This window comes from Chiroxiphia lanceolata, chromosome 1, assembly GCF_009829145.1.
Source record: "Chiroxiphia lanceolata isolate bChiLan1 chromosome 1, bChiLan1.pri, whole genome shotgun sequence".
NCBI classification, from domain to species: domain Eukaryota; kingdom Metazoa; phylum Chordata; class Aves; order Passeriformes; family Pipridae; genus Chiroxiphia; species Chiroxiphia lanceolata.
The window spans coordinates 101,483,541-101,500,877 of record NC_045637.1 but is presented as its reverse complement, the minus strand read 5'-3'; the positions used below and the strand labels follow the sequence as shown (position 1 = coordinate 101,500,877).

The following is a 17,337-nucleotide window of genomic DNA, read 5'->3' as shown; positions in this document are numbered from 1 at the left end:
GTAAATAGAAGCCATGTTAAGTACTGCTCTTCATTTAAAAGCATTGCTTTATAAGGTTACCACTGAAAGTGCACTTGTACATTCTGGCTCGAAGATCTAGTCAAGTACATGGCATAGATTTCTTGCCAACTTTGCTACACAGACCTTATTATAGAACAAAAATATCCCACCCATAATCAATAAATACTAGACATGCTGTACCATACTAATGATGTTCATACTGAATTTTCCTTAGAGGAGTACACATTGCTTTCAAGTACACATATTTGTATAAAGCTTATAGAGTGATCGCTCTTCTAACATTAATTTATACATTAAATTGGATGCTTAAATTGATACCTTTTATCAACCTTTTCCCCAAGAGAGACAAGGAGCATTTTCTGGTGTCCAATTGGAATGACAGGGAAAATTTAGTAAGTACAGGTAATTTATCTATTAGTGCAGCCTTAAAATTATGCATGTGTATATATATATACACATGTGTGTTTGTAAGAATGTGCTTATTGACCAAAATTCCATTTTTTTCCTAAAGGTTACTGCTTCATTGCTACAGGAATAATAATATCCCCACCGTCCATGCCACCTTTTCTCAGTACTGAAGGAAAACAAAAAGACACCATACACTGAATTTCTCTTCCACTCCTCCAAGACTGTATGCTTCCCATCAGATGGATTCACAGGAAAAGAGAAGTGGTCACAGGAGGAAGGACTGCTGTCAGCTAAGAGAAAAGATATTGCAGCCCAATTCCACATCTTTGTCCAACATTGCTCAAGCAGAGAGGGTCTGTGGATAGCACTGACTCACTTTGGAGAAGGCATGGGAGAAAAGCATTTCTGATCTGAAAGCACAGCACGTGGAGAAGGGCCCAAAACTAGTGCCATAGGTTTCATAGTAGCGGGGTGAGTGACAAGACCTAAAAAGTTTGCTATTTGTTTCTGAGCGTTCATAACCTGGTACTATCAGTCAGACATCAAAGAACACAAAACTAATGTAAATAGGATGAGATACCTGGATTAAGCCAGTAGAATAACTAAAATGTCAGACAGAAACTCTCATCATGGGAATATGTTCACAAGACAAATAACAAATGGAGCCTGACATTTCCAGAGTGAAGGTGGACACCTAATTAAAATATTTTCATTGCAGTGACCTCTTCACACCCGCTGTTCCTGATGACAGTGGGAGCAGCTGGTACCAAGAGCCTGGGAAATTTAAGCCATTTTTACTGAGGTGTTTAAATGTGGCACTCCTATTTGAAAAGGCTGACACTGACTTTCATAGGAATTGATCAGTTTGATTAAGCATAACAGATTTTGGACAGGTGAAAACATTTTGAAGAATGCTTCCCAAAAGGAACATGAGGACAAAGAGGGAGTTTAAGGGAAGCTATGAGAGAAACTCAGACTGAAAGGGAAGGGGAAAGGAAGGACACCGGGCCTGAGCCAAGCCCTAGTTACTGCTTTTAACATGTGCCTGGAAATGTATATATGTGAGTATAAGAGGGAAATGAGCCAGAACAAATAAAACTGCAAAGTAAATGCTAAGCATGTTTTTCTTCCCCACCTCATGGGAGAATAAATATTTTATCCTGCTACAGTTCTATTATTTATCTTCTTCATACCACATCCAATTGGGAAGCGAAACTGTTAAGACTTAAAGTCAAGGTTTAAGAGAACTGTTTCTTTTTGAGTTCAAATGCTACAGTTTGGCAGTAGAACATCTGCTTCAGATGTTTCAAAGGCTCTTGACATTTACTACAGTATGCCCCCAAAAAATCCAGCAACTGAGAGCATCACTGTATATCATAAAACTGAACATTCTTTGCAGTGTATCCCCTGCACACTCTATGTCATCTCAGTGAAGAAAATAATGTACCATTCTGCACTAAGAATTCTATTTCAACAATGTAGTAATAACACACTTTTTATTAGGGAGATAAAAATATCCCTCATTTCTTAGTATAAATAAAGATGACAGGTTATACAAAAGCAAGAAAGCAAATAGAGGGGAAAAGAATGAAAAAAGAAGTTTACAAGAACCACAGTCTGCTTTTAGTGTCACCCTACAGCACTTTCTTTGTATGTCATTATTTGTCTGGAGTTCACAGTTGTAATTTTTCTGCAGTGAACATCAGTTTTAAAAGGATTAAAAATCACGTCTTTTCATACATCTTATGGGTGTTTCTGAGATTACAAAACAAATAAGAATGGAATTTTCTCACTGTAATAATTTTCTTATTTGCATGCAAGTGACCTTAGAACTCATCAATTTAAAAACTGTAGAAATACACTTTAATTGAATCTTTGATATAGTAAAGGCAGCCAAAGACTCTTAGCATCAAAAGAATGCAATAACTACTTCAAGGCCAAATTTACAGTATTTGCTTGCTCTAAATAATAAAAACCATCATGTGAAAGTTCTTCGTCTTTAAAGGATAATAAACAAAAATCACATGTCAAAATGATAACTAAAAAAACCTCCTTCCTTAGCATGACAAAATAAGTAAAAGAACCAAGTCCTACTCATATTTACATGTCCCATATAGACTGGGTGGGTCAATACCAGGTATATAATTTATTTCACAAGAGTAAGGTTGAACAGCACCTGTGGGCTGCTCAGTGGTCCCAATAAATATCTCATTTACATTCAACAGGGGCTATACAAAATAGTAAAATTGTGAGTCCCTGTTAATTTCTACTTATCCATCAAATCCCTATGAAAATCCTCAATCCAAACTGACACACCATGCCAAAAAAATAATGTAAAATGTTTTCTGGGCTACTCATCATTTGTATACAAATATTCCTTAAAATCACATCAAGAAGAAAAAAATACATATATGAATATGGTCTTTGGACTTAACTCACTTCATTGTGTCCTTTGTAGATCATGAGACCATTCAATGGAAAATATGAAGTGCTTGAAAGATATTAAAAGCAGGCAGCTTTTCCCTGACAGGATGGCAGCAGGTAATTTTTAAGGGTACAGAGTGAGGAAGATGCACAGCTGTCAAAGGAAGGTGCTTCCATTGCCCAGAGAACAGTGGCCCACACTTACTTACACTGGCATTGACACAGTATCACTAGAGTAAAAGTTACCACAAAAGACTGTAAAACTGGTATACCTGGCACAGGCTTCAGCTTTCCAGGAAGAAAAATGAGCCCAAAGGGTCTATGCGTAGAAAGTTCAAGTCAGTACTAAATTTGGATTCATGTTATGCAACCAAATAAAATGGGATGTTTTTCACACACTCAGGGAAATGTCATAGCAGGGAAAAAGATGCTGACCAGGATGTGAATGATGCCAAGTCACTCTTCCAGAGAACTCTCCAAAAACAACTTCACAAGAAGGATTCCAGTTTTCAAACACAGATGTTACCAAAAGAGGCTAAAAAATGAGTTAAAGCTGTTGATTTAAAGGAAGTTCTGTAGACTGAAGTATCCTGCCAGTGTACTCAAAGTATTACAGTATTGAAAAATACATCTTTGCTTCTCTAGGGTTCAAACGTACTGGTAATTCAGATTCTGCTGCCTATGTACCACTTTTGTAAGATGCAGACAGGATACCTAAGGTGTGACGGGGTTGTGGACAGAATGTGTGCTACACAGGCAACATGTACAGTGCAGCTCCTGTTTGCCATAATCCCACCAAGCCCCTGAAAAGCAACATCCTACCTTCCCCATTTTTATACATCACAGATATTTTTCACCCCAGTCCATAAAAAAATTGAGCATGAGATGAATAACAGCAGATTCCAATCAAGTATGAAGTAATAAAGATAAATACAGGGTACTAATGACCATTTATGTCTCTACAGGACAGAATAAACTACAGAGATGCATTTGCTTTCAACTTGAGACATTCTGCAGCTATCAATTCCACCTGTATAAAAAACTGAAAGTATAATCTAAAATAACCTTATTTGACCTAATATATATTTTTTTAGGTTTGGAAATGCCTAATTTAAACAAAATTCACGATAACCTTTATCACTGATTACTCAGGTTGCCATTTTGGGTCTATGCCAAACTATTAAAATACAGATACCACATCTAACTAAGATGGGACATTTTTCATACACTTAAGCAAATGACACAATGAAAGAAAGAGATGTTGACCAGGTTGTGAATGAAGCTGAATCATGCTTCCAGAGAACTCTCCAAACACTACTCTGTAATTGTAATTATTTCAACAACTCTAACATAAACTCTGCTCTATTTGAAATAAGAATCTCAATGATGTATCACAAAATCTGATCAGCTTTATACAAGAGATGCATATACAACAGCTAAGAGGAAAGATACAGAAGTAAAATGAGAACAGCTTGTGATACGTATTTCTTGGGAGCTAGCAGGTATATTACAGTTACCACAGCAAAATGTTAATCTCCACTCACTTAGGTCTAAATTTATTTTGTCCTATTTCCTGTAACTGAAGAACTATAACCAGGAGAAAAGAAAGATGCTGCAGTTACAGAACAAAGTGGAGATTAAATACAAAGACATCAGGCTGGCTTTCAACACAAGTACTGACTGTCATCTAGTTGCCACTACAGTGCTACAGTGATACCAAAAATTAGAGTAACTTGTCTTAAAATCTAAAAATCATGAGTATCATGATCCTATACGCTGAAAGCAAAATCTTTCTGGCCTTAGAAAAAGGGTTTATTTCTTTGTTACTAAGTATCATTTAATTTCACAAAGATATTTCTTTCATATGTCCACTTATTATCTTGGAATATTTTCAGGTGAATCCATGTGAACAGCTTCCAGAGCTTTGCAAGTTGGACATTGGACACTGTGGAACTGGTTTATATTTTGAGTACTCACACTGTGTTTGGAACAAACTGTGACTGCTTTGCTTTTAAGAATCTCTTCAAAAACACTTTTTTAGGTCTTTACTGAATTTTATCTTTCTTAACAAGATAATGAGTGTGAATCTCACCCTGGAGGGGTAAAAATGTAGAGGTAAAAAAGCACTTAGATACATTCGTAGCTCTATTTCTGTTCTGTGTAATACATAAAGCAAAGTAGGTCCCTTCCAACTGAAAATACTCTAAGTTTCATTGTCTTCATGTGAATCAAATCAAGCATGTCCATAAGTTTAGAAGCATAAGGATGCTTTTTTTAAATCAGTGTTGAAATGCTGCCACTTTTGACCACTGATTGCAAGAACATCTTCCTTTATATCTTTACACCATTAGGTTTTGTAATGTCTCTATGCACTGAGTGCAGGGAATACACACGTATTCCTTATGTCCTTAAAATGTTGAGCGACTTAGGAAAAGAGGTCAGAAGTCATTCCTTTCTGTCCGCAAACTTTAATAAACTAAATCATTTTTTCCACTTATTTATTTTCAGGATCACAGTGGCCAAAATTTGTAGTTCTTGAGAACATACTCTCACTAGGAGTAGGACTCCTAGAAGTGCTCATATAAGTGGACAAATTAATTCCAGTTGAAGAAAAAGCACATCTCTGTCAGTGTTACACTCAACTTTTGGTAACCTAAGTATACAAACACATGGATGATCTTATCCACATGTAATTCACATTTTAAATTTAAAAATTATATAAATCATTAATCAAAAAATTAGGAATTTTATGTTTTTCAATTAACTTTTGGTATATATCAGTGCCATTCAATACTCATTTTTTATTAGCCATACAAACAGATACTATGCCTTATAAAAAAACTGTACTATCACTGCCTTGAAGGACTTCAATAACATTACTTCAGAACTCATTTTTCTGAAGTCTGTAATTCAGCCATGAAAAAAATATACTCCAGGCTGAAACCCCACATTCAGAAGTTTTAGTCTACAAGGCTTCTTTCAGTTTAATTTGGTTTAAATTAGTCTTTTCGACTTGAAAAATTGTCAAACAAAAGCTCCGTGGCTTTACTTTTTAGAAAAAATGTTTTTGTTACTCAAAAATAGCTTTGAATTTCCCAATTCTATTTGATTTGTAAGTGAATGAATACAACTAAATTTAACGTGATGTTTTAGGTTAATTTACCCCTCAGGCTCTCTCAGTGAAATGAAACCAGGCTATAGAAGTCAAGGACAAATTCAGTCTGTGCGTATTTGTCGATTAAGAAACTAATACTGTTGAACATACATAATATCTAATTGTTAGTCTTCTATAAAGATGTCCAGCATTGTTCAGTGTGTATAGATACATTATTCAACAACATTTCTGTTTTTCTCCAGCTATGCACTTTTCATTTCTTCACCTCAGCAGCCTCCTCCATTTTTTGCTCTAATTTGAGTAGACAGTAGTTGTTTCTGCCCTAACATCACTTCCACATACCCCTCTGCTATACTGTATGTGGTCAACCAACAAGTCCACCATAGAAATTTATAGTGCCTGAAACCATCATGTTACCCTGAAATACAGTGAAAACGGAGTTTTGAAGCCTTAATAAAAAAATTAAAGCCACATAAGACTTGTTTTTTATTATGGGATCAAATTAAGTCTTTACAACTTCCAGCCCCACTCCACCTAGACAGAGAATTTTCTTATGACTCATATATAACATGTAATACAAGAATCATATATCTGAAGTCAGAAAAGTCATTATTCTGTACTTAACACACAGTTCTGACCAAGCACCCCAAGTTTAGTGCATGGAATGCTCCAGCTGGCAGATGCTATAATGCCTTTAAAAATTAGCCAATGAGTACCCTTCTTTTGCCAGTTAAAAAAATTAGTATGTACTGTACATCACACAGAAACAATCTTTTCCTTCAGAAATCTTGCATGGTTGGGAATCTCTCAATCCTGCTTAACTTCAACTGTTCTTTTTACTTTTACATATACAGTTCATAAAACTTAAGGAAGCACCTGTTTCCAATGGGATCTATCAAATATAATAGTTTTGGATTCCTGGCATTAAAACAAAAGCTTGAGTATTTGTGGCACTTTCACAGTCCCAGAAGAATTCCAGCTTTCTTCCCACTGAGATACACATTACAATTCAGAATCATTTAAATTACTACTTGCAAGAACAATTTAAAGTTAAATAATAAAAGACATATAGCAAAACCGTAAATGATTCAAGAGACTCTTCATGTGTTGAAAGTATTCTTATTCTGTGTACTGAGGGTGTGCTCTTCTGATTATACTATTAAAAGTGGTACTCTTATAATTCAGATTTGCCTGTTCTTTCTTTCTTTTTGTCTGTTTTTTTTTTTCCTTCACTCTCTGTATATCCAAAAAATGTGTGTTACAAAACACTCAAAATCAGAGAAAGTGATTTATTGCTCATGAGAGCAGAAGAGCCTTTAAGTTCTCTTCCAGTAAGTAAGAACTGTTTATCACACTTTCTATAAATTTGCTTGTTTTTCATTTCTACTAGTATTTCATTCCAACCAGGTTTGTCCCTGTTCAGGTCTAGATTTATGAATATGAAGAAGAAATCCATTTCCATCAACTTGACTACTTGACGAAAAATGAGCCTGATTTAGCATTGCTCCTCAAGGAGCCTACAAAGCCAGGGAACTTTCCAGCAAAATTTTCTCTTCATGGAATTCTGGTTTGTACATCACTATAAATAGTCAACAATATGGTTTTGCAAGTATCCTTCAAAGGGCCTCATTTCCCAGTTCTTTCTTTTAACAAGGTAGTGTTGGTCTTGCAGTGTATCCCTCAATATCTTCAATCAGTGGTGTAATGGTATGTAATACATAACTATCACTCTACTAAATTTATCTTGAAAGAATTTCAAAAGCAGAGAGATAGCAACACTTCCTCTCAAATGGAACATGATATTGGATAAGGTAGGGCAAGGGAAAAAGAAATTTTCCTGGTTTTATAAGTCTCATCCATAAATGCAAGCAGCAGCTTTAAGTGTATTTTATAACCACAAACCTGCTTCGAGATTCCAATAGGCTACATATAAAAATCTCATTAACCACTTCTTAATCATGTGCTGGTATATCAATGGGATAAGAACATAATTTCCAATCAACAAATTACTTCAATTTGTCCTAATTATGCACAGGCTTTGGAAAAAACATTTTGGCAAAACCTAAAAGAGTAGAAATATTTAAATCTGTTCTAACCAATAAAATTATGGGTTTTGTTTTCTTTTATTTCTCACAAAGAAAGGCAGCTGCTTATTTTTATGTCTATTATGCACCTCCATAGCATTCTGTCCAGTTATTTTTTTGGCAATGACAGCAAGACATCATACATGAAAAGACCAGTGCAATAAGAGGTATCATATATACTTAATCTACATCAGATAGGTAAATCTCACCCCTTTTCTATTCATTTGCTCCTTCCTGTACACCTGGATCATGTTACCTTCACTAACCTAGTTATATGTTCCCATTATCCAATAAACAGAAATGAAAGCGCCAAATTCTTCAGTTTGATGAGCTCATCAAAGGTCACCTGACAAACTGGATATACTTACTTCCAATGAGAGATGTTTCTTGCTTTCTACTTGTGTTTTTTACAATAACAAGAAATCCTTTCAAATAGGCAGTCTTTGTTTCATAAGCCTATGTAGCTTTAATTGATGCCACTACAAGTTCTCAAAAGCATTAATCATAATTCCTCTGTTTTCCTGGGTTTTATAAATACCCAGGTTTTTGCAGGATGCCATAGAAACCTGGCAAATTACAGCAGTACAATTTCCTACTTTTAAACTTAGCTATAACGATAAAAGAAATCACACATTTAGTCTGAGAAGGTATTTTAATCTGAAGAGAGGAGGAAAAGGAACTGACTTGTAAATCCAGGCACTAGAATCCCATAACAAAATATAAGTTTCTTAGCACTAGCCTGCAACTCAGTTCTTTAGGTAACAAAATAAATATAAGTTAAAGTATTACTTCTCACATACTCCAGTAATACCAGATATTTGATTGCAATTTTATTGAGGAGAAATTAAGACTGTACTGAACAAAGAAACAGAAGAACGAAAAAAGGGCTAATTTGATCAAAGCTAAGAAAACACCTCTATTTTGACTAGACATAGGAGCACATAGTTCTCTTTGTAGGACAAAAGGTGCTTCTCCTTAGAGAGTGCAGCATTAAAGATTGGGTCTGCAGTTAAATTTAATTTTTTCTTTTTAGTTCTTTTACTTTGATATCAACTAAGTTGACTGAGTAAAATTACATCCTTCTCACACATCAAGATGAAAGCCTAGGTTTTCAAGCTACCTAAATGTCCCTATTGCAAACTCTTGCCTAAAATGATGTTCCACTTTTAAATTACAAGTAACCCAAGCTAGCAATTCTTAGCTGCTCTCCACTGCATGTTCTTGTGTTTCCTTCTGGTCAACACTTACTCTTCAGAATATCATCACATTGCACCTCCAAAATAAATCTGTAAAGCCTTCTCATAGAATGCTTGAAGCAGAATTATCTGATGCAATAATTCTGAGGTAGAATTATCTAATGCAATTCATGCTTAAAACACAAAATCACTTACAAGTATACATAGCTAAGGGAACTCTACTAATGAAACATCTGTATATCTCTTGATGCAAACGGGTCATGGAATATACCATGCCTGTAAATCAAATTAACAAATTTAACAAACAGCAGTTGGCAGGAAATGCACAGTACTCCTGCCCCTGGGCTGCTATCCTGTAAAATAACACAGTGATTTATTAAATACATTTTAACCTACATGAGAGCAGTCATAACAGCCTCCACAGGTTCAATTCACTTTTTTTTAAGAGATTGTTTGCTCTTTGGGTATAGAGTAAGTACTATCCACAGAAGATGAATACAAAACTACGCAGTTACTAAGCTGGATACTTTATTAAGGAACAGAAAATACACCCACTAAGAACTATTATTGAACAACCAGAGCAATCAGAGAACATCTACAGTGCAGGTTACAGTTGCTTGTTCTGTCTTCACCATTCTATTAAGTCACTATTGCCTTAATTCACCAAGTTACTTAAGCATATGTCTAATTTTACGAACATGAATAATCCCCTGAAGTCAAATGACTATTCACTCAATTAAAGTTAGACATATGCTTAGGTACCTTGAAGAATTGAAGCCCGTAATTGCCTGCAGTTGTTCTCCCAATTTTGCTGCAAATAAAAAACTAGTTTTTGCCAATGAAAATGTGATACTATAATGCTTTTATCACTGTAGAAATTATTTTTATTTAACATTCTTTTCTTTCAAGTCTCTTTTTCCACCCACAGTTCTAGGTAAAGAGTTCATCTAAGTAGATACAATAAAGAAATTTTAAATGTAAAATAAATTTGAAGGTTTAGTTCCTCTTCCATTAATTTATAGAAAAAATCTGCTAAAGTATGAAGTAAAAATCTTTGAAAAGACATAGGAGACTTGCTATTGCAAGTAGTTGATACTGAATTTATTGAGCAGACTCATAAACTGAAAGAGCACAATGATGAATGGAATGAATACAAAGAGAAGTTTGACCTCAGAAGAGTTTTCCAAGATAGGAAGCTCTGCAGTTCTTGCAAGAATTAGGGTACTGGTCTTACTGCAGCACCCTGGGAAAACTAATGGAAGATTTACAACAAATTTTGAGAGGTGGATGGAACTATTACTTCTCACAAACTATCATCTTCCCCTTGTTTGGAAAAAAAAACATACTTGGCAATATCTCTAAAAGTTGTTATTTTTTGATGGTTCCTAAAAAGTAGGATTAGAAATAAAAGGGAAGGGGAAGGAATATATAAAAAAAGAAATATCTCTATTTATAAACAGAATTAAACCCTTGTAAAGTATGTTCTTTAGATCTATTAAGACCTGTATAAACATACTATTAAAAACACAGTAACTCTAAGCAATTTATAGCACCACAATTCACAGCCTTCCTGCCTGAGCTAAGGCTAAGTCAGAAAATGGCTGCTGTTCTATGGCTATGGCTTAAATAATTTGCACAAGAAAGATATACTTATCAGTGGCCAAAAGGTGAGAAGAAACCATGATTTGTTATCCCGTATAAAAAGTCAGCATTCAAGAATTTGCCAATAACAGATTTTGTTGGTAGAGTCATGACTCTAAAAACTGCACAGATAAGTTTTTAGAAATGCCCACAAATAATAAATAAAAAAGGTTAAACTGAGGAGAGCTTGAGAGATTCTGGAAAACGTCCTTAAATAACACCTATGCTAGACTCGCACCTGTAAACTACAAATGCATATGGCAATGCTAGCCTACAGATTTCTTCCCTCATCTGATATTTTTGATTAAAAGAATTGTAAAGACTTTTCAACTCTTCATAATAAATTATTTGGACATATACTTTTTGCTTTTCTGCCTGCAAGTCCTAATATTTCCTTATATAAAGACAACATGGGTATAGCCCAAATTTTCTCACAAGGCTTAAAAACATGTAAAATATACCCAGAAGGTAACTAGTTCTACGTCTGGAATTATATCCAACGGTTCTGAATAAAATTCATGTTTGTATATAAACCACGCATCCTGCTTCCACCACGATTATCCACCAAAATAAGTATCAACTTTAAAAATAATAGCTACAAAAATCACAGTATGGAGCATTTCAAAATTCACTGGAAAGCGAAAAAAAAAGGTTAACCTGCCCATATGTATGAAAATGCTTCCTTCAAATTGGTGTCTCAAGAATTCACAGTCAGAAATTCAAGTCCCACTTCTGGATCACACAGGAGAAATGGGAACATGCAATAAAAGTTTTCAGGCATATGTACTTATAAAATAAATACAACAGGAGAAAAGAAAGGTGTGGTAGAGAACTATTTTGTAGTAGCTTAACCTGCTTACTGCTGCAAGATTACCTAGCAGAGGTAAATATGTTTGTTATTCATGTAACACAAGTATGACTTCACCGAGTGGACATTTCAAACTGTATTCAATGCTCCTGAGAATACCCTTCCACTGCAAGTCCTGATATGTGTAGCTACGTGACACACAAAGTATTTCTCACTCCAACATACAGTCATTTAATAATTACCATTTTGGGTTAACATTCTTAAAATACCTTTTAGAATGATTACTGAATAAATCTGTTTGTTCCACTGGATTAAAAAACCTATAAAGAAATACCTATCATTTTATTGTTATTACATTAACTCACAGTTTACCCTTGAGAACACAAAAAAGGAAACTAACCTAATTTTCCACTTTAAACTGTGTTCTCTGAGCAACTTTAGTGTTACAATTTCTGCTAAGACTATCATTGCTTCCAATTCTCCCCTGAAGCTATGAATGTTCATGACCACAGTTTGTTGGAGTGATATACTGAACTTTAAACTTTTAAGAAAATGCCACAAACAAATCCAAATGAAGTAAGCATGCACCTGCTCCCAGACTAAATTTTTCTCTGCTTTTGGTGAGGTTGTTGAGTCCTCTTGTTAAATAATAGCTTGAATCACATCCTGGTTTAAAAAGAAATCCACAAATAGTTCCTTAAAAATCTCTGGCTTTTTATTTCAAAAGTTTTATAACTAAACAGGGTTCAACTCCTGCAATAACTCTACAGATTGTTTCCACCCACACAAAAAAAACCCAGCCTACTTACTGCACAATTTATACTCAAAATGTGTAACACTGTTTTCTCTAGAGTTAGTATGAACTCTACACTTCACACAATTGATTTTGTTTCAGTTGGAAAACAAAGTCCAATATATCTTGTTCAAATGGTAAGTGAAATCAGAAAAGCTCACAAGAAGCATGAGAGGAAGTTCAACCCTCAACTGAACTGTTATAAATGGCAAAAGTAAATGTAGGGCCTTGAGGGGGTGAGAGCAGAGAAGGATATGAGGGTTGAAACCCTTCAGCATTTTTAAAATTCATTTTTTAGAATTCATTAATTTCCAGATGACAAAAGGCAGGTTTGCAGACAAGGCAAGAACACCTGAAGAAGAATAAAATGATGCCTCCACTACAAGTTTGTCATCTTTTAATTTTTAATTGTCCTCATTACTGAATTCAGAGAAACAGTAAGAACCCATAAAGGAAAAAACAAAACAATTTAAACCCCCTCCTATTAGATCAACTATGACCAGGCAGAAAATCACCTTATTTGGAACACGTTTTTCTTTATCCTGAAATATTTTCATTAACACGTGAGTTCCAGAATCTACATCACTTTTGCTTACCCCCATGTCCACACAAACAGAGCCCCAAGGAAATAATTACTTTTCCTGTTTACGTAAAATAATTATGCAGGATTTCCTGAGAACATGATTTTCAAATTATGGACAAACCAAAACTGAAGAGTCTCTGTTTCCTTTACCACAGGAAATGTAGCGGATTTGGGTTTAAACTCAATTTATATATCAATTAAAAAGCTGGAAGTTCTTATCTGTGACTGAGTTGTGGCAACTTTTGGAAGTTGGGGAAAACAATGCTCTAACAAGTATCTAGCTGTTGAAAATATCTTTTAGAAATGTTAAATTTAATAGCTCTCTAGTGCATGTCTGGGATTTCTTTGTAATCTTCTTGAGCAATGTGTAATATTTTGGCAAAATCCCAAACCCTCTCAGTTAGTAGTAGTAGAGAAAAGGAAAGCCTATAAAGTGAATTTGTTGTCTCTCTTTTTTATTAGTTTTAAAAACTTTAAACATAAAAGAAATCTTGCTTTACATTAACTTTGTCCTGTTGCTGCATGCCAAAAATTTATTGCAGATTTGCATGTCCATATGTATCTTTCCATATCTGTCCTACCTGGCCTAAGCAATTACTGTGCATGTGCTGACCAGCTGTGAAAGAAAGAGGGAGGGGGAAGGGGAATGGGGAAACAACTGAGCTGTAGACTTGGAAAGCCAAGAGCTAAATTTCCTGGCTTACCCTGTGGCCCACTTAATGTCTTCAGTCAGGTGACCAAAACAGGCAAGTAAATTACACAGGAGCAGGCACGGGATGTCAAACAATAGATTATAGCCACACAATATTCCAATTTCCTTTTCCAATCACTGTAGCCTCAATGTGCTCAAGCTACATCCTAGCTTGGCAAATTTTTATGGTTGCTTCACACACCTAATTTCCAAGAGAATTGAGTATGATGCTGCACTCCTTATACTCCTTCCTTGTTTTAGGAACTTGGTATTCCTAATTTCATTGACAGATACACATATTAGGAAAAAAAATCAAGAGAACTAGAATGATGAAAAATATATTCCTAACTTCTGAAGAATATATTCTTAACTTCTAGAACTCAAATTATCACTTCCAGCATCCCTTGCTCTTTAATATATTTTCCCGATTTTATTTTCTGTTGCTGGCTGATTTTCATAAAGTATACACACAGAATTATATTGAAAATAATTGTTAGAGTACAAATTGCTGATGAGCAGTAAAGCCTAGTCCAAATGGCACACAGATATTCCTGCCTCTTATCCTTTTTCTGGCTACTTGTTTGAAGGGCATATCACTTACCTGGTATTTTTAAAGCCCTATCATATGTACTGGCAGTGTTTTAATTTCTGATTTGTTGTTTCCCAGCTACAGCAAATACTTAGTTCATCAGCTCAAAAAAGCAGCTGTCTGCAATATGGGTTCATCTATTCTCCTAGTCTTTTATACTTCAAATATTCTTAAAAAAAATATTGTGCTAATCCCTCAACAGTAAAAAGCAGCACTATATTAATTCGCATGTGACAAATACAGCATCTTCCCTGCCTGAGCTGAAACTGCCATCATACCATTACTCAATCACCAACTGTTGCCAGTTCCACTGCAGCCACTTTCATAACGGCTCTGGAGACATTCAGTCTGCGGTATTTCTAATTCTCATTACAACTCTTTTATATATATGTTTTAAGACATTCTTGGAGTGCGACATCAGAACAACTACAATGGATTTGAATAGCATTTTAAATATAGTGGATATCTGTCTCTTAATGGCCTTTCGAGCATGTCAAAAGTCTGCTTATTCTCTAGAAGACAAGGGTGCAGAGCTTGGAAGCAATGTTATCAGAAAAGGTTTTGAGGTAAGGATGGCAAAGGGAGCATCTCTTGCTGGAAGTACAGCAGATGGTACAGTGATGGTACATTACGCCAAGCCACATACTCAAAATCACTCAGATCTCCAAAAAATCATAAGGTTGTCTTAAAAGCCATGAGATGCTCTAAAACAAAAACTATCAGTATTCTCTTTCAATATTTTTGGAGCTTCAGGGAGAAGCTGCCTTCCCTTCCAAGTCCTGATGAGTTGATACATTACTGATGAGTCTGGTGAGTCTGATATACATTACCAAAAAAATACCATCTACATCCGGACAGTAAAGTCTCGCTAAATCAAGAACAGGGTCCTGATTCCCTCAAGGAACTGAAAGATGCAAAAACCAAATAACTAAGTTTTTATTAAAATGGAGGGCAGACAAAGTCTAGCATGCTGCCAAGTCAACTTGGGTAATTATGTGAAGAAGTCAGCTGTCTCCCGCCATTTTCCACATAAGCAATTTTTGGAACTCATAATATGGGGGAGGAAATGGAGGAGTGTAATCAGAAAACTGGTACGTGAACACAGAAGACATAGTTTCTTTATGAATGTCATTATTATTATTATTATTATGTCACTCATAATTCTCAGGACCTGGTACACTAATTTAATGTTAGACAAGGACATAATCGGTATGTCTGTCAATATTTAAATATTGGAACCTCATTTACATAAAGTTTTATTTCATAGTAAACTTGCTGTCTATCCACCATTTCCTTGTGTAAATTCATCACATTATGGATTAGTATTTTACATAAAACCTGGAACTGGCACATTACTCAAGAGAGTATTCTTTTAACTTCTGTTTCCAGGTGAAATTCATAAACCCTAACACAGAATTTAATCAAAAGGTCTTACATGTCATTGAAGTCATATTTAACTTCCACTTTTAAAGGATTAAATTGGATTTGGATCATTAAGTCTTCAGAAGATGCCCAACACAGTAATCAATGCCATCTGAAACTAACAACCCTCTTGATTCCTATGAATATTCACAATCTCCAACAGCAGCCCATCTGCCTACTGTCTACAGATGCACTGTGTTACTATTTTAGATGCTTGCTATTTGCATTAAAAAGGATACCTACTGACTATTATGCACTACACAAACACATACTCAGTGAATTAATTAGCAAAGGTACAGTAGCACACCAACATGGCAATATTCAATGAAACTTGGGCTAGATTATGAAAATCCTGTGTTGAGAGCATGCTTCTGAAAAAAGTTTTTTCAAGTGTCATGATATGCTAACAATTCTTCTAGAATTCTTGCAGAGTCTGAGGAAGCTGCACACTAGCAGCTTGGGGACAGAAGTGAGATCTTAGAGATCAGAAATGTGCAAACACAGTGACTGGATTAAAAAAAAATAATAAAATCAAGCAAATTATATGTCAGCACTTACCTCCCAGAAGGATACACATCCCCCACCAAACAACCAGAGAAAGGTTAGCAGCCAATATTGGCTTGCAAAGAACATTTACTTAGGTGTCTGTCACTGCACACCAGACCTACAGGGCAGGGCAGTACAATTTCGGTAAGGCCACATGAGAAAATAGATTACCAGTGGGTTGGATATCACCCAAAGGGGTTATGAACTATGTAAAAAAATACTATCAACTGTTCAAGGATCATTTCAATATTCTCATTAGAAACCCAGATACTGAGAGAGTAAAGGATGCACATCAAAGATGCCACAAAACTAGAAGGAACTGTAAGTATTAGACAGAACTGAAAATCCTGAAAAGTTTGCAACTAACGGAAATGATATCTGAAAGCAAGAGGGTAAAATTCAACAAGGAAAATCAACTGGGAGGTTCTACAATTACGGATGAGTAATTCACTGACATGAATAATTCACATGCAAGAGAAAAGGATCCAAAATTTACACATTTCCCAAACTGAACATGAATTAAAGGTTCCTTTGCAGCAATGAGGTAATATTAAAGTGGCATTTTAGATAATCAGTAGAACCCACAAGATTCACAAAATACTCTTTCTGTTGTAATTCAAGATGATAAAACTGGAGCTGGAGTAATGTACAACATTTGGTTCTGGATGCCACGAAAACGACGTGTTCCAAAAAGAAAGTACAGAGAACAGCAGTAACTTCTAGCAAGTGTGATCGCAAGGAAAGACTATGCAAACTGGGAATGTTTAGCCTAGAGAAGTCTGAGACATACCAGTCCATAGTGTCATAAAAGACTACTGAAAAGAGGAAGAAACCTGGCTTCTCTAATAGTAAGCTTTTCTTAATGTCTGATCTGACTTTTGCTAGCTTATTGCCTTGTGTGCCATGGAAATAATGAATAGTGAAGCACTAAAATGAACTGATGGGGGGGTTGTGGAGTCCCAGAACAAGTCAGGTAAATATCTGCATAGAGCAATATTGTTAAAGATGATCTTACA

At 35.3% G+C, this 17,337-nt stretch overlaps 1 protein-coding gene across 4 annotated transcripts in view; it reads right to left on the bottom strand.

The window, feature by feature from the left end:
* The window catches only part of SUGCT (succinyl-CoA:glutarate-CoA transferase), a 313,990-nt gene that overhangs the window by 223,073 nt on the left and 73,580 nt on the right, over positions 1-17,337 (bottom strand). The window lies entirely within an intron of this gene.